Source organism: Echiichthys vipera, assembly GCF_963691815.1.
Source record: "Echiichthys vipera genome assembly, chromosome: 20".
Taxonomy (NCBI): Eukaryota; Metazoa; Chordata; class Actinopteri; order Perciformes; family Trachinidae; genus Echiichthys; species Echiichthys vipera.
The window spans coordinates 701,991-716,096 of NC_139845.1; the positions used below are offsets into that span (position 1 = coordinate 701,991).

A 14,106-nucleotide genomic window follows, 5' to 3' on the forward strand; every position below is an offset into this window, starting at 1 on the left:
CACGTCTGTGACTGAACACAGCACGTCTGTGACTGAACACAGCACGTCTGTGACTGAACACAGCACGTCTGTGACTGAACACAGCACGTCTGTGACTGAACACAGCACGTCTGTGACTGAACACAGCACGTCTGTGACTGAACACAGCACGTCTGTGACTGAACACAGCACGTCTGTGACTGAACACAGCACGTCTGTGGCTGAACACAGCACGTCTGTGACTGAACACAGCACGTCTGTGACTGAACACAGCACGTCTGTGACTGAACACAGCACGTCTGTGGCTGAACACAGCACGTCTGTGGCTGAACACAGCACGTCTGTGACTGAACACAGCACGTCTGTGACTGAACACAGCACGTCTGTGACTGAACACAGCACGTCTGTGGCTGAACACAGCGCGTCTGTGACTGAACACAGCACGTCTGTGTCTGAACACAGCACGTCTGTGACTGAACACAGCGCGTCTGTGACTGAACACAGCACGTCTGTGGCTGAACACAGCACGTCTGTGTCTGAACACAGCACGTCTGTGACTGAACACAGCGCGTCTGTGACTGAACACAGCACGTCTGTGGCTGAACACAGCACGTCTGTGACTGAACACAGCACGTCTGTGACTGAACACAGCACGTCTGTGACTGAACACAGCACGTCTGTGACTGAACACAGCACGTCTGTGTCTGAACACAGCACGTCTGTGGCTGAATACAGCACGTCTGTGGCTGAACACAGCACGTCTGTGGCTGAACACAGCACGTCTGTGACTGAACACAGCACGTCTGTGACGTCTGTGACTGAACACAGCACGTCTGTGACTGAACACAGCACGTCTGTGACTGAACACAGCACGTCTGTGTCTGAACACAGCACGTCTGTGACTGAACACAGCACGTCTGTGACTGAACACAGCACGTCTGTGACTGAACACAGCACGTCTGTGACTGAACACAGCACGTCTGTGGCTGAACACAGCACGTCTGTGGCTGAACACAGCACGTCTGTGACTGAACACAGCACGTCTGTGGCTGAACACAGCACGTCTGTGACTGAACACAGCACGTCTGTGGCTGAACACAGCACGTCTGTGGCTGAACACAGCACGTCTGTGGCTGAACACAGCACGTCTGTGACTGAACACAGCACGTCTGTGGCTGAACACAGCACGTCTGTGACTGAACACAGCACGTCTGTGGCTGAACACAGCCATCTGTGGCTGAACACAGCACGTCTGTGACTGAACACAGCACGTCTGTGACTGAACACAGCACGTCTGTGGCTGAACACAGCACGTCTGTGACTGAACACAGCACGTCTGTGACTGAACACAGCACGTCTGTGACTGAACACAGCACGTCTGTGACTGAACACAGCGCGTCTGTGACTGAACACAGCGCGTCTGTGACTGAACACAGCACGTCTGTGACTGAACACAGCACGTCTGTGACTGAACACAGCGCGTCTGTGACTGAACACAGCGCGTCTGTGGCTGAACACAGCACGTCTGTGACTGAACACAGCGCGTCTGTGACTGAACACAGCGCGTCTGTGACTGAACACAGCGCGTCTGTGGCTGAACACAGCACGTCTGTGACCGAACACAGCACGTCTGTGGCTGAACACAGCACGTCTGTGACCGAACACAGCACGTCTGTGGCTGAACACAGCACGTCTGTGGCTGAACACAGCACGTCTGTGACTGAACACAGCACGTCTGTGGCTGAACACAGCACGTCTGTGACCGAACACAGCACGTCTGTGGCTGAACACAGCACGTCTGTGACTGAACACAGCACGTCTGTGGCTGAACACAGCACGTCTGTGGCTGAACACAGCACGTCTGTGGCTGAACACAGCACGTCTGTGACTGAACACAACACGTCTGTGACTGAACACAGCACGTCTGTGGCTGAACACAGCACGTCTGTGACTGAACACAGCACGTCTGTGACTGAACACAGCACGTCTTCCACAGACAGGTGAGTCCACCCTGCCAGCTGCCCGCTCAGCACCAGCACCACGTCCTCACAGCCCTCCCCCTTCACACGGTTCTTCCTGGTTCTCCATATGGTGAGTTTGGCCAAACCAGAGAGGAAGTTGATCAGAGTGTGCACCTCCTTCTTCTGTGCAGAGTATCGTGAAAACAGTTCTCCCAACCCCTGAAACCACGAGCGCAGCCTGCTGCAGAGCGGACTCAGCCTGGGACACTCCACTAACAGGTGCTGGATGCTTTCAGAGCGTGATCACACTGTCCTCCCGGACCACGACCCGGACTTATGGGTACTTGTCCCCCCTCCCTCTCCCCCCCGCGCCCCAGCCCCGTTTGTACTCACACTACCTGGGCCTCGGAGAATGCTTCCTGCTGTCCACACGCCATCACGCCGTAACACGTCACACGCATTGATCGCGTGTGTGTGGCTTTGTTTCCAGATCTTTCCGTAGACCTCTGAGTTTTTGTGCGTCTTGTCGACTGTTTTTGAATCTTTTCATCGACCAAATCTGCAGTAAACACTCCACCTCCGCATCACACCAACGTGAACCTTTCACCGCCATTGTTGTTGTTGTTAAATGTCAGCGCATGGTCCCTCCTTCTATTTACATGTCCGAACAGGCGGACATAACGCTACTGCCGTAGGGCTCGTGCTCGTGCTCGTACACGTGCGCACGCTCGTGCTCGTACATGTGCAAACGGCTCCGCTAAAGCCCACCTCTTTCAAGCGGGCCGTGGCGGCCCAGCTGGCCCCAGTTGAGCGCGGAGCGGGTGCGCTCACACTACTTAAAGGTACTAGGCTTTAGCTGAAAAACCGGTTTTGGCCGCGGCCAAAAGGACAGTGTGAGCACGCCCTCAGTCTGTTGACAGAAGGGGCAGCTGTCCCCTGTGCCAGGATCCAGGTGCACCAGATACCTGTTCGTAGCTATGGCCCCATGTACAATCCTCCACTGGAGGTCACCCGTCCGTTTGTCAACGGGGGGGGGGGGGGGTTTGTACAGGGACCGCCAACAGCCCCTCGGGGAAGATCCCCTGCCAAAAAACTCGGTCCACCTCGACACCTTCACCCCTGCCAGAGCGCGTAAGTTCAAAACCTTCACACTGATGTCATAGGCTGCTTTTTTACTCAGAGTCTCAAAGTCTCCCAGCTGTGGTGTTTTGAGGGACAGCAGAAGGTGGTCTTCATCCTTCCACTGCCCCACAGCAGGAGAGACAGCCAGGGAAGGAAAAACATACTCGTGTTCATCATCCCATTGGTCAGATAGAGTACGGTCTACAGCATACGCTCTGAGGGCTCCTGGCAGGGAGGCACAGACCTCCTCCACCAGCCTGAGGAGCAGTCGGTTGGACCGGACGTCCAGTAAGTCAGCCAGTTCAGGGATGGACAGTTTCATGAGGTGACCCAGCTTCACACAGCCGGCCTCTCTCATTCTGGATCTCATGGTAGTTGAGGAGGACAGGACCTGAGAGGTGATGAAAGTACTGTAGATCAGCGGCTCCTCGAAGAGCCACATCCCCGGATTCAGCACAGGCTTCCTCTGAAACTCGAATATCTGCCACGCCTGTAAAACAGTCTGATAAAAGGAAGTCAGACCAGTCAGATCCAGGGATTGCTGATTCAGCAGGAATAGCTGCTTGTCATATCCCAGTCGTCCAGCCCTCCTCAGCAGCACACAGGCGGTGTCAATCCATGGCGGACCAAAGTTGTACAGCAGCTTTTGGGCCGTCTGCAGTCTGAAGGCTTTGATTCGAGCTGTGATGTCGATCAGGCCCTGCCCCCCTTCCTGAACCGGCAGGTGTAAAACTGCTGACCTCAGCCAGTGATGTCCCGACCAGAAGAAGTCCACGACTGTCCTCTGAATGCCCTCAACCAGGCCTCTGGGTGGAGGTAAGACTACCAGTCTGTGCCAAAGGGTCGAAGCAACCAAATTATTGACAATTAGGACCCTGCCCCTATAGGAAAGCTGAGGTAGCAACCATTTCCATTTAGACAGTCTGGCGCACACTCTCTCCATGGCACCCTCCCAGCTCTTCTCTACGAAAGCCTCCGTACCCAGGAAAACACCCAGCACCTTCAAACCTTGCCTGCCCCAGCTGAGGTTTCCTGGTAACTTTGGCACCACCCTGTTCACCCACTGCCCAACCAACACTGCTTCACTCTTACCCCAGTTCACCCGTGCAGATGACGCCCTCTGGAACAAAGATAAAACCTCACCCAAGTGCTCTACATCCCTCTGACTCCTTACCAACACACTGACATCGTCAGCATATGCAGACACCACCAGTGGGGGCCGCTGCGGCATACCAGGTAACATTAGCCCTGATAACCTACACCTTAATGTGTGGAGCAGAGGCTCAATGGCTAAAGAGTAGAGCTGTCCAGAGATGGGACAACCCTGTCTGATGCCCCTCTGAACCTCCACTGGACAGCTCAGGCCACCTCCCACCTTCACCGAACACAGTGCATCCTTATACAACAACCCCAACAGTGACCCGTCTGAAACCCGTCTCCAAAACCAAAAGCCCTTAATGTGGACAACAGAAAAACATGGTCAACACGATCAAATGCTTTTTCCTGATCCAGGGAAATGAGACCTGCGTCAATGTTACAAAAGTTACAGACGTCCCAGAGGCTGGAGCTGCTGCCCCTGAGACCTGATCCAGGATCAGAGGCTGGAGCTGCTGCCCCTGAGACCTGATCCAGGACCAGAGGCTGGAGCTGCTGCCCCTGAGACCTGATCCAGGATCAGAGGCTGGAGCTGCTGCCCCTGAGACCTGATCCAGGATCAGAGGCTGGAGCTTCTGCCCCTGAGACCTGATCCAGGACCAGAGGCTGGAGCTGCTGCCCCCGAGACCTGATCCAGGACCAGAGGCTGGAGCTGCTGAGACCTGATCCAGGACCAGAGGCTGGAGCTGCTGCCCCTGAGACCTGATCCAGGATCAGAGGCTGGAGCTGCTGCCCCTGAGACCTGATCCAGGATCAGAGGCTGGAGCTTCTGCCCCTGAGACCTGATCCAGGATCAGAGGCTGGAGCTGCTGCCCCTGAGACCTGATCCAGGACCAGAGGCTGGAGCTGCTGCCCCCGAGACCTGATCCAGGACCAGAGGCTGGAGCTGCTGCCCCTGAGACCTGATCCAGGACCAGAGGCACGTTAAAAACTTTATTTTGTTTTAAAAATTAAAATCTTGTTTTTAAAATAATAAATAATTCACATTTTTAATCTTCAGTTTTTTGTTTTGTGAAAGATTCAAAATTAAAACACTTTTAAAGTCATTTTTAAACTTTTCCAGCTGTGATTTTGTTAAAAAACTTAAATTTTGTTTCACAAAAACAAAAGAAATTAAATTAAATTCATATTTTATTGTTTTTTTTTGTTTTGAAAGAAACGCAGAAAGTTTAAATCACTTTAAAGTCTTTTTTAAACTTTTCCAGCTCCTTAAAAAATCACGTTTTTATACAAAATAAACAAATTTAAATCTGTTATTGAACATTTTTAAATCTCATGTTTCTGCAAATATTAAAAATGATTATTTCATCTTTTTAAAATCACGTTAAAAAAACAAGAAGCTTTTCTTTTAAAAACTGAAGAAATTAAATTTATGTTTTATTGTTTTATTTGTTTTGTGAAAGATTCAAACTTTAAAACACTTTAAACGTCATTTTTAAGGTTTTTCAGACGTGATTCTGCTTCAAAAACTAAAACTGTGTTTATTAAAAACAGAAGAATGAGAAATTAAATTCATATTTTATAGTTAGAGAAAGTTTCAAACTCTTTAAACGTCATTTTTATTTTTCTGCTTTAAAAACTGAAATTGTTTTTAAATAAGAAATTAAATTTATGTTTTATTGTTTGTTTGTTTTGAAAGAAAGTTTAAACACTTTAAAGTCTTTTTTGAGCTTTTCCAGCTCCTTAAAAAATGACCAATGACCACGTTTTTATAAAAATAAACAAATTTAAATCTGTTTTTTAACTTTTCTTAAATCCCGTTTTCATGCATAAACACATTTAAAGCTGTTTTAATGGCGTTCACGTTGGAACGCTTCACTTTCACTGAACATTCGTTAAATCAAAGGTAAAACAGACGTGAAGTGTTTTTTAAAAAACTAAAATCTTGTTTTTAAGATAATAAATAATTCATATTTTTATTCTTCAGTTTTTTGTTTTGTGAAAGATTTTAACTTTAAACACTTTTTGAACTCTGAACATTTTAAAAATGTTTTAATTTCTCTGGAAAATTAAAATAAACTTTCGTCACAAATGTTTCGTTTAAAGACAAAAAGTTCTTAAATAAAAATGATCTCGTTGAAAAATACTTTTCTTTTATGAATTAAATCCTAAAGCTTGTTTTTTCAAACGACAAAAACGTAAAAAATTACATTTGTTTTATAAAAATACTGAACAAAACAAACAAAACAACAATAAAGTGAAAACATTATTAAAATAACAAAGACTATAACAAAACAAACACAGGAACATTACGGCGGCTCATTGGTGCCAAAAACACGTAACTCATATTTCAGGGTTACTCAAACCTCAGCGGAGCTACGGAGGCTCGTGAGTGCCAAACACAAACTGCACGTTCGTCCATTAAAGGAGTTTTTAATATTTAAGGGTCCAGAATTTTAATTCATGCTTTAAAGAAAATGACAAAAATAAAACAAACAATAAAGTTAAAAATAAATAAAAGATTAAGACAAAACAAAAACTGATGTTCAGCAACAACATTTATTTAATATTTTATTAAATAAAGTATTTTTTTCAGTGAACCTGAAGCCTCAACAACTTCTATTTTTAGTCATTTTGCATCTTTTTGTGGTGGTTTTGCATCTGTTTTTAGTCATTTTGCATCTTTTTGTGTTGGTTTTGCATCTATTTTTAGTCATTTTGCATCTTTTTGTGGTGTTTTTGCATCTATTTTTAGTCATTTTGCATCTTTTTGTGATGGTTTTACATCTATTTTTAGTCATTTTGCATCTTTTTGTGGTGGTTTTGCATCTATTTTTAGTCATTTTGCATCTTTTTGTGATGGTTTTACATCTGTTTTTAGTCATTTTGCATCTTTTTGTGGTGGTTTTGCATCTATTTTTAGTCATTTTGCATCTTTTTGTGCTGGTTTTGCATCTATTTTTAGTCATTTTGCATCTTTTTGTGCTGGTTTTGCATCTATTTTTAGCCATTTTGCATCTTTTTGTGGTGGTTTTGCATCTATTTTTAGTCATTTTGCATCTTTTTGTGCTGGTTTTGCATCTATTTTTAGCCATTTTGCATCTTTTTGTGCTGGTTTTGCATCTATTTTTAGTCATTTTGCATCTTTTTGTGCTGGTTTTGCATCTATTTTTAGTCATTTTGCATCTTTTTGTGCTGGTTTTGCATCTATTTTTAGTCATTTTGCATCTTTTTGTGGTGGTTTTGCATCTGTTTTTAGTCATTTTGCATCTTTTTGTGGTGGTTTTGCATCTATTTTTAGTCATTTTGCATCTTTTTGTGCTCGTTTTGCATCTGTTTTTAGTCATTTTGCATCTTTTTGTGCTCGTTTTGCATCCGTTTTTAGTCATTTTGCATCTTTTTGTGCTGGTTTTGCATCTATTTTTAGTCATTTTGCATCTTTTTGTGCTGGTTTTGCTTCTATTTTTAGTCATTTTGCATCTTTTTGTGCTGGTTTTGCATCTATTTTTAGTCATTTTGCATCTTTTTGTGGTGGTTTTGCATCTATTTTTAGTCATTTTGCATCTTTTTGTGCTGGTTTTGCATCTATTTTTAGTAATTTTGCATCTTTTTGTGTTGGTTTTGCATCTATTTTTAGTCATTTTGCATCTTTTTGTGGTGGTTTAGCATCTATTTTTAGTCATTTTGCATCTTTTTGTGCTGGTTTTGCATCTATTTTTAGTCATTTTGCATCTTTTTGTGCTGGTTTTGCATCTATTTTTAGTCATTTTGCATCTTTTTGTGCTGGTTTTGCTTCTATTTTTAGTCATTTTGCATCTTTTTGTGGTGGTTTTGCATCTATTTTTAGTCATTTTGCATCTTTTTGTGGTGGTTTTGCATCTATTTTTAGTCATTTTGCATCTTTTTATGCTGGTTTTGCATCTATTTTTAGTCATTTTGCATCTTTTTGTGCTGGTTTTGCATCTATTTTTAGTCATTTTGCATCTTTTTGTGGTGGTTTTGCATCTATTTTTAGTCATTTTGCATCTTTTTGTGGTGGTTTTGCATCTTTTTTAGTCATTTTGCATCTTTTTGTGCTGGTTTTGCATCTATTTTTAGTCATTTTGCATCTTTTTGTGGTGGTTTTGCATCTATTTTTAGTCATTTTGCATCTTTTTATGGTGGTTTTGCATCTTTTTGTGCTGGTTTAACGTTTCACCTCCTCAGAAATAAAAACTTTAAAGAAGAGAAAAACAGATTTCAGAGACTTTTCTTTTTGTTGATTTTCTCCTAAAGTAAAAAACTAAACTCGTCTCAAACTGAATTTTGCTGCAAATCAAAACTTCCTAAACTTCAGATCTCTGAAACATTAAAGTGGTTTCAGTATAAAGAGGATAAATCTTCATAAAATAAGACTTTGTCACCACTGATAAAAGCTTTTCTCAGGGTTTATTAACAGGATTTACTCACGGCAGCAGCTTCTGTTCGTCTTTAGTCCAAAAACCTCAGGAAACAAAATCCAGGTGAAGAAGATTCATGAGGGAAAATTAATCCCACCAGGCAAAAGCGTCCGCGCTCAGTTACAGTCCACAGCTTTAAACTCCTCCAGAAGAAGAAGAAGAAGAAGAAGAAGAAGAAGAAGAAGAAGTCCAGCTGCAGCAGAGTCCTCCAGGTGCGTCCTGGTGCGTCCTGGTGCGTCCTGGTCTGGACTGATGTGGACTGATGTGGACTGATGTGGACTGGTGTGGGGCGCTCTGCCTCTGCTGCTGCTCTGTGGGAGCGTCTGCTGCCTGAGGAGGTCAGAGGCGGTGGAGGGGGAGGACCCGAGGAGGAGAGGACGTCCTCCAGGAGTCAGAGACGGCAGGAAGGGGGCACTCGAGCAGCGCTGAGACCACCACTGCTGCAGCTACGGGGGCCCGAGGGGGACCAAACACTGCAGTGTGTTCAGGAGAAGGGTGTTTTATGTTTCTGTAAAAGAATTTTAATTCATGTTCGAGGATGAGACGACAAAAAGAATAAAAAACAAACAAAAAGAAGTAAAAAAACAAGTTATTCTGGAGCCACAGCTGCAGCTACGGGGGCCCATTAGTGCCAAAACACTGCAGGAGTGTTCAGGAGAATGGTGTTTCATGTTTCTGTGTGAGAATATTTATTAAAGATACAATAAAAACAAAGAGAATTTAAATAAAAGTCATAAATAAAGCAAAATAATAAAGAGTACGGAGGCTAGTTAGTGACAAAACACTGCAGTTTGTTCAGGAGAAGGGTGTTTTATGTTTCTGTAGAAGAATATGAATTCATGTTTGAGGATGAGACGACAAAAAGAATAAAAAATAAACAAAACAAACAAAAAAAACAAGTTATTCTGGAGTGACAGCTGCTTCTACGGGGGCCCGAGAGGGACCAAACACTGCAGTTTGTTCAGTAGAATGGTGTTTTGTTTTTCTGTAGAAGAATATGAATTTAAGAGACGACAAAAACAAAGAGAATTTAAATAAAAGTCTGAAATAAAGCAAATAATAAAGAGTACGGAGGCCAGTTAGTGCCAAAACACTGCACGTTTGTTCAGGAGGAGGCTGTTTCATATTTCTGTAGAAGAAAATTCATTAAAGAGAGAATAAAAACAAAGGAAAAGACAATATAATTTAAAAAAGTCTGAAATAAAGCAACAATAATAAAACCATTACGGGGGTCAATTAGTGCCAAATGTCTTCGACAAAAGTAGTTTGATCAGGAGTCGTTTCATATTTTAGTGTGAGAATAATTAACGTTTGAAGATGAGACGACAAAAACAAAACAATGATGAAGACAACAAAGGACCCCCCCCCAAAAAAAAAACACATAATAAAGACATTATGGGGGTCAATCAGTGCCAAAAATACTAATATATCAGGGACGAGAATAATAAATGAGACGACAAAAACAAAAGAGGAAGAAACTGTGGAGAATGCTTCTTGCTGCCTATACGTCATCACGCCGTAACACGTCACACGCATTGATGACGTCATGGCGATGCGTGGCTTTGTTTCCAGATCTTTCCGTAGACCTCTGAGTTTTTGTGCGTCTTGTCGACTGTTTTTGAATCTTTTCATCGACCAAATCTGCAGTAAACACTCCACCTCCGCATCACACCAACGTGAACCTTTCACCGCCATTGTTTGAAATGTCCGCGCATGGTCCCTCCTTCTTTTTTCTACGTCCCAACAGGCGCACAGGAAATGACCTCAGAACCGCCGTAGGCCTCGTGCTCGTACACGTGCGCACGCTCGTGCTCGTACACGTGCAAACGTGCTTTACTAAAGCCCACCTCTCCCAAACGGGCCGTGGACGGCAAGCGTGCCGCTCCTAGACGTGGTACGGTTGCACTCACACTGGTCAAAGGAACCAGACTTTAGCCGTGACACGTGCTGGGGCACGGGACGGAGGCACAGTGGGAGGGTGCCCTAGCGAGTGAATGGTGCTTTTCGATTGGATCAGGACTTCCCTGCAGTCCGGACTCATCACTTCTGTCCGACTGTTTTCAATTCACTCAATCGTCTGAGAGCTCGGGGCCTTCAGCAGCAGCGGCGTTGGGCGACGGATGCGTCCGGCGTCGGCGTAGGAACACGACGAGCAGCACAATGAAGACTTTATTGTGAAAAGCCGAGGCTGCCAGCTCCAGGTCTGGACGCGGTGACGCAACACGCCCTTCTCATCGGCCGGTGGTCATAAACAGAATCCATTGTTCGGTTCCAGCACGCCGTTTTTCAGCGTGCAGAGAAAAAGCATCACCACGGTGACGCTGAATGATCGGTGCCTGGCAGGTTCAGGGCAAATTACTCGAGTTCCTCCCAGTTTATGAGCTGCTCTGGTTGGAGCGGCGTCAGGAAAACGGCGTCTCTGCAGCGCCGGGACAAAAGGAGGCGTGCCGGGGATCGAACTACCTGCCGACCCTCCGCCCCGTCCTCCCGTCCGCCCCTGGAAAGAAAGAGCTCATGTCTCCTGTGAGAGCGGCTCTACCTGCACATAAACAGTGTGTGTGTGGGTGTGTGTGTGTGTGTGTGTGTGTGTGTGTGTGTGTGTGTGAGCTCGAGCCAGGAAAGCTGGTTTACATTCACAGAAAATTGCTGCGTCTTGGCAGCGAACGACGTACACAAAACAAATGCCCCCCCCCCCCCCCCCCTAAATACTATTCTCCTCACAAAGGCTCTTACTGTTGGAGCCACACACACACACACACACACACACACACACACACACACACACACACACACACACACACACACACACACACACACACACACACTCTTTTATAAATTCACTTTCCACTGGAAAATCTGATCTGATTCGTCGTCCTGTAACAGATCCTGAGGTCACTTCCTGTTCTCTCGTGTGAGGTCACTTCCTGTTCCCTCGTCTGAAGTCACTTCCTGTCAGTTATTTGATGACGTAATAACACAGATAGACTCAGTTGGCTACGTGGGAGCAAGGACGCCACTCCGATGATGATCTCAGGCTCAGGCTCAGGCTCAGGCTCAGGCTCAGGCTCGGACTCAGACTCAGACTCAGGCTCAGGCTCAGGCTCAGGTTCAGGCTCAGGCTCAGGTTAGCTCAGGTTCAGGCTCGGGCTCAGGGAGCAGACATGGTGGCGGTTCGTACGGCAGCAGTAATTCCCAGAGGAGTCCTCAGGGTGAGGGGTGAGGGAACAGTGTGAGGCGGAGAGGGGGAGTGATGGATGAGGATGATGGAGGGATGATGGAGAGAGCAGGAGCCTCCTCTCAGGGTGGCCCTCTCTCGTCCTCACCTCTGGCTCACCTTCGACCTCCTCCCCCCCTCCCCCTCTTCCTCCCCCCCTCCCCCTCTTCCTCTCCTCCTCCTCCTCCTCCTCCTCCTCCTCCTCCTCCTCCTCCTCCTCTTCCTCCTCCTCCTCCTCCTCCTCCTCCACATTCTTTAACTCAGGAACAAACTCTCAGCGCCATAAAAGTGCTGCTCCCTCCTTCAGCATCAACACACACCCCTGCAACAAGAACACACACACACACACCTGCAGAAGCAACACACACCCCTGCAGCAGCAACACACACACACACGCAGCAGCAACACACACGCACGCTGCAGCAGAAACACATGCAGCAGCAGGAGCACACACACACCGCAGCAGCAGCAGGAACAAACACACACACACACACACACACTGCAGCAGCAGGAACACACACACACACACACACACTGCAGCAGCAGGAACACACACACACACACACACACTGCAGCAGCAGCGACCACAAAGAGGAACCCTCTGGAGGCGACGCTGCACACACTGAAATAACTCCGCAGACATGTTTTCAGAGGGTTTCTGACCCGGTGACCACACACACACACCCACACACACACACACACACACACACACACACACACACACACACACACACAGACACACACACACACACACACACACACACACACACACACACACACACACACATGCTGCTGCAGAGGTTTGCTGTTATTTTCAGCAGCATTAGTGGTTAAAAAAGACCTTTGAATGCCTTCACCGTGCTGCCCCGAGCTAACCACTGTTAGCCACGTCTGCCTGTTAGCATCTCTCCTGGATTTCTACCTTAATCGTTGTTACAGGAAATGGTTTATTTGATGATTTTACGCGAGAAGTTTCATCTTGAAAATGAGAAAATCACACTTTTACGGAGAAACACAGACGCAGAAACCACAGTGAGGTGAGCAAAGGTCACCTGAGCTGCTCTCGCTGACGTGACGTCACCGCGGGTCATAAACACGCGATCGTACGTCAGCAGATGAACTGTGAATGTTCGCGCAGCACCAAACAACCGACAGCATTCAGAGGCGAGAGAGCGGCGCCTGCACTCTGTCTGTCCGTCTGTTGCACGTGTCCCCAGATGTGAGTTCATAATCCGCTGGTGTGTCACTGTTGAATCACGTCCCTGCGCCCAATTACAGCTGATTATGGTTAGCGCCGCGCTGCCAGCTAACTGGGTTACAACATGGAGACAGAGCGCGGTTCAGAGCCGTTCTGACGCGCTAATCGTTTGTCATCTGCAGCCGTCGTCACGGTTAAAGGTCATGATTGGATTAGCATCTCCACTTAGACGCTGGAGATCGTTAGCGTCGAGGTTTTGAGGCTAATAGCATCGCTAATGTGCTCCATATGTTAGCTTCATTAGCAAAGACAGAAAACAACACACTCAAATATGAAAACGTATTTACAGCTTGACTTTAGGAAATTAAGATGTTCTACAGCGTTAACAGCACATTTAGTGGTCGTAGGCACTGGGAGACAGCTAACAAGCTAACAAGCTAACGGAGCTAACGTTGAGCAGAGCAACAAACTGAAACCATGAAAACAGAGGCTTTGTTCTGCTTGAGTTTGACTTAATAAAACAAATTAAACTGTTCTGCGCCACACAAGCACTTAGTGGTAGTTAGCATGGTGAATAAATATAAAAATAAAAAATAAACGGTTCACACACATTAAGTAGCATTGGTAGAGAGTAGCTAATGAGCTAAAGGAGCTAACTTGTTTTGGAGCAATGAAAAACTGGAAAAGTCCGAACATTTCCTGAACTTTAAGTCATTTTACTAAACTTTTGTGGTACAACACACTGAAACCATGACAACAGAGGCTGTTCTACGCCACACAAACATTAAGTGGTAGTTAGCATGGTGAGAAAAAGCTAACAAGCTAACAAGCTAACAAGCTAACGGAAAATGTTTTTTGAAGCAAAACAACACGGGAGAAGAACGCAGCTGTAAACAACACACAGAAGATATGAATATATATATATATATGTATGTATATGTAATCAATAAACTTGATCTATGAATTTATGAATTTATGTAAACGTCAAAGGTTTGTTTGAAAACTGTCGTCAAAGTTCAAGAATCTCATCTGATAACGTTAAAAATCTACGATAAATTCATATATTTGAGCATAAACAACAAATATTTAGAGCACAAA

The 14,106-nt window shown here is 45.6% G+C and overlaps 1 protein-coding gene across 1 annotated transcript in view; it reads right to left on the minus strand.

Moving 5' to 3' along the window:
* pthlha (parathyroid hormone-like hormone a) overlaps positions 1–8,865 on the minus strand; it is an 18,248-nt gene extending 9,383 nt beyond the window's left edge. Inside the window, 1 exon segment of the mRNA XM_083935265.1 lies at positions 8,607–8,865. The gene's annotated coding sequence lies outside the window, so the exon portion shown is untranslated.
* Positions 8,866–14,106: the final 5,241 nt, after the last annotated feature.